The following is an 8,494-nucleotide window of genomic DNA, read 5'->3' as shown; positions in this document are numbered from 1 at the left end:
GGTGTTGCAATTCATTCGCCATTGATGATGGAAAAGGTCGAAGAAGATAAGGAGAGTTGAAGGAGGAGAAAGATGATGAGTCAGCCACAAAAACCTACCATTTAAGGTTAACCATGCCCTTAATTTTATATTTTTCTTAAGGTTCCTATTAATATTAATAGGCACTAATCTAAGTTATATTTCCCTTCCTATGCACCAACTTACTTTGTTTACAATGTTGGTAGCCCAATTTTGAATAAAGGAAGCTTAAACTCCCATTTAAGCTCAATATACAAATTCCTACTCCCACTTAAGTTTGGAAACCAAGCCAACATTCAATTAGAAAAACCCCCCAAAACCCTCAAATTTTTCCCCCTTTATCACGGCAATTTCATCACTGCCTTCCTCCGTCTTTGCTGCTCACGGACCAGAGAAAAAAAAGAAAAAAAACAACTTCTGCTCGCTGCCGGCGACACCAGCCACCACCAACGCCAGCCTGGCCTGCTGCTCTGTGTCCACCGTGCCCCCCCCCCCCGACACCAGTTCGCCCCTCTCTCCTTTCTCCCTCTTGTTTTCCCTTCTTTTGTTAATTCAATCCAAGTTTAAATCTCTATCAATTTTGCTATTTAATTGTTATTATCATGGTTTTATTATGTATATTAATTATAAAAGATTATAAATTTATGAGTTTTATTATGTTTAAACTATGAAATAAAATTTCAAATTTAATTAGTTAAGAAAGTTAGGGCTTAAACCTTGATTTTTCATGATTTTAGGACTTAAAACGTGTTAACCAAGTTACTTATATATATAGTGGTTAAAATTATATTTTTTGTAATTACAATTAATTTTCATATTCTTGTTGAATATTTTGAAGCCTTTAATTACATTGAATTGGTGAATTTTTGGGTTTAGAGCCTACTAGCTTAATCTATAATGTAGATAGTTTCAAAGATTACCATAATTTTAAGATCTTATGCATAAAGTAAATATTCAGATTTTTATAAAGCTCTAAACTTGCTGAAATTTCATAAATAAAGGTGTATTTTAAGGATTTTTTTATGGAAATTCATATTAATACTTCTAAACTACTAACCTAAACTTTAGGGAGGCTTAAAGATGTTTCAATGATTTTTGAAGTTCTTAAAGTTAATTAGTATTGCTGTAAATTATATTACTTGGGTATTGATTGAATTATTATTGTTTGGTTTAGGAGAGAACTTTGTAGAAGACGATTTCTAGTTCCTAAAGTGGCCAACCAACTCGTTTACTCAAGGTACTTACAAGGATACGAAAACCTTGACTTTAGAAGCATGTTTAAGGACTCGGAAAAATTTAAAATTATGTTAGGGAAACTTGTAGATTGGTTGAAATTATTTGGTAGTGAGTTTGATTGATGATTAATGTGATGATTGGTTTGATTCATGTATGAGAAATGCGTATTGATTAATCTTGTAAGTATTATATATGCCATATCTCGCAAGATGAGCTAAGAGCCAAAGGTACATAAATATGTGGAATGAATTATCTTATTACTTGTTCATGTTTATGAATAGGAATGAGTAAAGAGAGAATTAAAGTCCTATGAGACAAGGTTGAGGATTTGAGGTGCCTTATGCACTTAAGGTGTTTATACACCGAGCTGGGGTAGTTAAAGGATTCAATAATAAATATTGTTTGTCACTAATAAATCAAGAATTGAATTGGAAATTTGAATTGTTTGAATGATTGATGTATGATTGGTTGTACTGTTTTGCATTTGAGTCATCACCAAGTTTAAACTTGTAAATCACGTAAAGTGCAAGATGGATGAGTAATAAAACTTTGGATTTGTGCACATCTAGAATAATGACAAACAGGGGTTGGGGTACACAGGGTATTAGACGTGCACTTTTCTAGAGGTCATCTGATCTACGAGTCTCTTGTTTTCAAATACTTTTTAAAACTATAAGGAGTTAGATGAGATCTCATACTAGCTATGGCCACGAAGTCGCGCCCGTCTGCCATTGGATGTTTATTGATGTTTCCGAAAGGAGGCATGGGGTTTTTCTTTTATTGATGTTCCGAAATGGAGCATGGGGAGACAACCTTGTCAATTGCTTAATCCAATCAATGAAATGAAATGAAATGAATTATTGTTAGTAATTAGTGAAGTCTTAGTAATGTTAACAGTTGAGGCATGTGTTTGAGTCAATAATTAAATTGTGTGTGCTGATTGATTATTAGTAACATGCTAGGGATTCTTTGTTACATTTCGTAGCTTGTATGTACTTAGCAACCGCTGATAGCGTGCTTCTGTGTGTCTTTTTCCTTGTCATGGCCTTCGCCTTTCAATGACCCTGTTATGATCCAATTTTTACACTTGTAATATTGGGGAGCAGATTAATCACAGGTATTTGCGTATAGGGACTTGCATCAAGTGATGGGAAATTGAGTGGAGAGTTAGTCTCTATTAGAGTTTTTGTTTTTCGCATAAACATTAAATTTTCCTAAACTCTGGTTGATTTATTTACTATTTTTGTTGGGTTTTGAACAAGGGCATTAATGGTTCCGACTGGTAAGACTTAATTTGGTTTTGCTCTTTGGTTTTGAAACTTATTTATAACTGAGTTAGTTTCTCCGTTGTTAAATTCTGAACTAGCCTTACGGTTTGAACACGTGGCGGTAGCACGTCAGTAATTCTCTTACAATTTATTAAAGGTATTTACAGGTTTTTAAGAGACAATTATTGGGGTGTTACAAAACAGAGACACCGGGTGTTGTTTTTTCCCTCCAAAACTCTTCCTCCCCTTTTAACAAAAATTTTCTATTTTTGGAATATATGTATAAGACAACTAATAGTATATTATTCCTAATCTTATATATTATCTATATAATAATTGTATTCCTTTTACTTTGTGTTCTATTTACTTAAAATAGTTACACAAAATTTTGAGATCTTTTAATTAAGGGAGAATAAACTATAATTTAGAAGGTTAATATATGGTTGTTTTTTTTTTTTGGTGTTTAGAGAGCCACAAGGGCAGGGTGGGAATCGGTCCCAAGATCTCCTAGAACCGGGAAGGAAGCTCGAACCACTTGAGCTATCCCTCACTCTTAGGTGATTAATATATGGTGGTGATTATAAAATAACGGAGCCAAAAATACTATATTAACATTTAAATTACCATTATATAGTTGTACAATAGTGGGGTTCGATGGGGAAAAAACACCATTTCTATTCATGGTGTTGATTTGAAATCTCATGAAATAATAATAATTGAATTAGTTTTCTATTAAATTATTTTGTAATAATTTTACCAACTTATAACACTTTTTTTTCTTCAAAAAATCTATTAATTATTACATCGATCATTTTGGACATGTGTTGCTATCATTAAAAAAATTTCCCACCAATACAATATATGATGTTAGTTTTAAGTTTTTTCTTAAAAAAATTATTTTACTTAGCTTATTTTTTGGAAGTACATTATATAGGTTTTTTTTTTTTGGAACTAAATTAATTCATTAATAAAAAGGCATACATACGACATCTATATGATTGTATAGTTTTATTGGGTACAACATACATCATAAATGTAATATAATGTACGTAGAATACTATTTTAAAATATTTACAACACAGTACAACTAATAAAAAATAATATATTTTTTTTCTTCTCAATGTAGTTTTCATAATTTTTAATATACCTTATTATTTCATCTTTCTTATATGCATTGCATTTGTTTATTCCACATGAGTTGCTTCATTTTTATATTATATCACAATTTAATTATGGGAAAAAAGATTATTACTATTGTGCATCACACGGGCGCTAATCTTGTTAAAAGATAATCCATACTCCGTAGCATATATGTCATGAAATATCACATTCAAAGGATATACTCTATACCATTTTTAAAAACAAGGGAGATACTTTCATTTATTACTATTTTTTGTTTTCTGAAATAATGTTAGATGAACATCTTATTATATATTAAAAGGCGTTCCTAAATTTGTGTATGTGCCACTTGTATCTTTCTTACACCAGTATCACGCCACTCAACAACCTTTAGCATCAACATGCCACATCGTCACTCAATGTTCTAAACTAAAAATGCATACTATTGAAATCTGCTGAACTAGCAGTAAGAGAGGAAGAAGAAGAAGAAATTACAGAGGAAAATAGAGAGTGTTTTGTTTTCATTAGCTAAGATAATGAAAACATTACAGGAGGATAGTATTTATACACTTATTACAACTTGCAACTTGCTGTAACAAACCATAACAGACTTCTAGAGGAATCTTACACGTCATCATTTTGTAACAAACTCGTAACAGAATTTATCCTATGTGGCAGCAGCTTGATCATCATACTGATCATCATCATCAACATCCCCCCTCAAGCTATGATGTATGGAATCTTCATACATCACTAGCTTGGACTTGAGCTTATTATGCTAATAAATTGACAAAGCCTTTGTCATAATATCAGCTGGCTGCTCTGCTGTAGGCAAGTATGTCAGTTGAATCAAGCCTTCCAGCACTTTCTCTCTGGTAAAATGACAGTCAAGCTCAATATGCTTGGTTCGTTCATGGAAAACATGGTTCTTCCCTATATGAATGGCACTCTGATTGTCACAGTGCAGGGTCATTGGCTTCAAGTTCTGAACACCCAATTCCTATAAGAGTCTGACTAGCCAAGTAATTTTTAATGCTGCAGCAGCCATAGCTTGATATTCAGCCGCCTCACTTGAACTTTTAGAAATTGTAGGGTGCTTCTTAGACTTCCATGACACAGGTGAATTCCCTAACAAAAGAATGTAACCTATAACAGATCTTCTTGTAGAAGGACAGGCAGCCCAATCTGAGTTTGAAAATGCCTTTAATGTGAGCTAATCAGTTGCTCTCAGCAAAATACCCTGGCTTAAAGAGTGAGCTATGTATCTCAACACATGCTGCAAAGCCTTTACATGTGGTAGTCTAGGCTATTGAAGAAACTGACTAAGGGTCTGCACAGCATAAGCTAAGTCAGGTCTTGTGTGAGATAAAAAATTCAACTTCCCATCTAGGCTTCTGTATAGGACAGGATCAGTGTAGAAATCACCCTCATCAATATGCAGCTTGAGAACTGCAGGAAGGGGTGTCAGAGCAGTCTTAGAATTGTCCATTTGACATTCCTTGAGTAATTCCCTAGTAAAATTCTTTTGTGTCATAAGAATTCCAGAAGACAAATGACATATGTATAGAAAATAGCTCAATAAACCCAGATCTTTAATACTGAATTAAGAATGCAAGTGACTCTTGAAATATTCAATCTCAGCAGAATATGAGCTTGGCACAATTATATCATCAACATATATTGTAGCCAAAGTCATGTGAGAATCTACATGCTTGATTAACAAAGAATAGTCATTCTTTGACTGTAAGTATCCCATAGAAACCAACTTAACATTGAGCTTTGCAAACAACTGTCTGGATGCCTGTTTTAGACCATAAAGTGACCTTTTAAGTCTGCAAACATAGTTGTTAGAATTAGATAATCCTTCAGGAACCTTCATATAATCCTCCTCCACAAGCTCACCATGTAGAAAAGCATTGTTGATGTCAAGTTGATGTAATTTCCAATGCCTTGCTGAATGAAAGTGACAACAAGCATCTGATAGTAGCCGTTTTAGCTACTGGTGAGAAGGTTTCAAGATAATCAACACCATACTTCTATGTAAAGCCTTTAGCAACAACAAGCCTTGCCTTCAATCTTTAAATAGAACCATCTACTTTAAGCTTGACTTTGTACACCCACTTACAACCAATTGGCTTTTTTCTTTTAGGTAAAGGAACTAACTCCCAAGTTTTATTGGCAATCGAGGCATCCAATTCTTTCTGCATAGCTTCAACCCATCCTGAATCTTGTGAAGCTTCTAAGTAGCTAACTGGTTCAGTTATCTGAGAGAGCATTAATCAATGCTTTTGCAGGAGCAGGAATAAGATCAAAAGCAACCAAGTTACACCAGTGATCTGTCTGATTGTCAGCTATGCAAACAAAGTTATCAAAATGTGATGGCCACTTCCTTGGTCTAGTTAACTGTCTCAAGGGTATTGGATCAGGATCAGGATCGGGAGTGTTTTGGATATTTTGTGGTGTTGAGGTGGGAAGAGTGGTATTTTTTGGAGTTGAAACTAGGGTAGGTATAGTGTTTGGAGTGTGGGGTTAGGTATTAGAATCTGAGTGTTCAAGTGAAACATTAGAATCTGTAGGGACTATGAATGGTTCAGGTAGAATAAAGGGTTCAGGGATTTCAAAAAATGTGTCAAAATCAACTGGAGTGTTTACAGGCAAGAATAGGGTGATTTTGGTTGTGATAAGGTGGAATCATAGTGAAAGGGTAAATGTCTCTCATAGAAGACTATGTCTCTGAAAATCAGAATCTTGTTGTTCTCAAAATTCATAACTCTATAAGCTATTTAGTCATGAGGGTATCCAAGGAACACACAAGGTGTTGCCCTAAGATCAAATTTTGTCCTATCACCCTTAAGAGTTGACACATAGCATAAGCAACCAAAAACTCTCAGATGTTCCAGCTTAGGCTTGCTCCCAAACACCTTTTCATAAGGTGAAAGAAATTCAACACTACTCAAAGGCATTCTATTGATTATGTGAGTGGCACATAACAAAGACTCACCCCAAAATCTGAGAGGAACCTTGGACTGAAAGTATAAACCCCTTGCAGCTTCTAGCAAGTGTCTATGCTTCCTCTCTACCACTCCATTCTGCTGTGGTGAATCAGCACAAGTTTTCTGATGTACAATTCCCTTACTATTATAAACATGTAAGATCTCTCCTTCAAAAAGCTCTTTAGCATTATCAGTTCTAATGCTTAAAATTTTTGCAAAAAATTGAGTTTTAATCATGACAGCAAGATTATTCAAGATAGGAATGGCATCAGTTTTATTCTTCATCAAAAATGTCCAGGTATGCCTTGAAAAATCATCCACCATTGTTAAAAAATAACTACAGCCATCATGAGTTTTTGTCCTGTATAGACCCCAAGTATCAACATGTAACAACTCAAAACACTTACTAGACCTAGACACACTAGATTGGAAAGGCAATCTAGTTTGCTTAACTTTGTGACAGACTTGACACACTGTGTCATTACCAACTGTACAATTAAAATTTCTTTTGACTAAGTGCAATTTATTGAAAGAAATGTGTCCTAGTCTAAGATGCCACAATTTGGCTTCCTCTAGATTGGCAACAGGAGAAGTATCACCAATAAGAGAAGTGTCCTGCTGCATGAACTGTCCTGTATCACCAACAACATATAATCCAGAGCTTAAATTGATTCAGAGTTGGATCCTGAATCAAACATTTAGCATGTGTAAAAGTTACTTCACAATTCAGATCCTTATACAGTCTATGTGTAGATATCAAGTTAAACTTGAAACCAGGAAAATGCAACACATTGTCAAGTTGAATGCCATTATCAAACTTAACAGTTCCTATGTGCTCAACTATAACCTTCTATCCATCAGCAATGGTTATAGTGTTAGGAAACTTGTCAAAAACTCTAAGATGACTCATCACTTGCACCACTATCAATTATCCAGTTAGAATTAGAGCAAGTAAAAAGGCATGTACCTGCTACATAGGCTCCTGCAGATGACTCAGGTTGTGCAAGAGAATCTCCAGCAGAACTTGCACTAATGTCCTGAGATTGAAGTGCCTTCAAGATGCTGCTATACTGCTCCATCGAAATATGAGTAACTTGAGCATCATAATCTTCTGACTCAACAGCTTCTTGATCATCAGAATGCACAAGAGCAGCCACTTTCTTGCTTTGTATTTGTTTCCAAAATTAGGCGGATAACCATAAATTTTGAAGCATTTATCAATTGTATGGCCTGGAAACTTGCAGTAGTCACAAAATAATGGGCTAGGCTTCTTAGAATGAACCACCAGCGATTACCACCTGCAACCTGAATCTGAGGATTTTGAAATGTGGCCTGTGAGACTGGTAATGATGTTGATTCTTCTTGTAGTCTGCAGTAACTGCCATCACCTTACCAGCTTGATCATCATAAATGCTTAATTCACGTTGTTTCTCTTCCTGAATGAGCAGCCTGTAAGCATGAGAAATGGAAGGTAATGGTTGCATCATAAGAATATTAGATCTGGTATTATTGAACTTGTTGTTCAATTTCATCAGCAACTATACTAATCTCTCTTCCTGCTGCTACTTATAGAATTTCTGAGATAATGCACAGGTGCAACCATTGCATGAACAAACAGGCACAACACTCATCTCACTAATCTAGTCCCAAATTGTTTTGATCTGAGTGAAGAACTCTGCAATTGGAGTATCAGGACCTTGATTGAGCTCAGATAGCTTCTACTGCAGTGTATCTAATTGAGGTCCTGAGGTTTGAGAATAGCATTCTTCAAGATCTCTCCATATTTCTCTCGCAGTTGTGAGATATAGGACACTTCTGGCAATTGAATTATCAAGTGATCGAAGTATATAGGAAATGATG

Source organism: Chenopodium quinoa, unplaced genomic scaffold (assembly GCF_001683475.1).
Source record: "Chenopodium quinoa cultivar QQ74 unplaced genomic scaffold, ASM168347v1, whole genome shotgun sequence".
In the NCBI taxonomy this organism is placed as follows: domain Eukaryota; kingdom Viridiplantae; phylum Streptophyta; class Magnoliopsida; order Caryophyllales; family Amaranthaceae; genus Chenopodium; species Chenopodium quinoa.
This window is presented reverse-complemented; position numbering follows the sequence as displayed.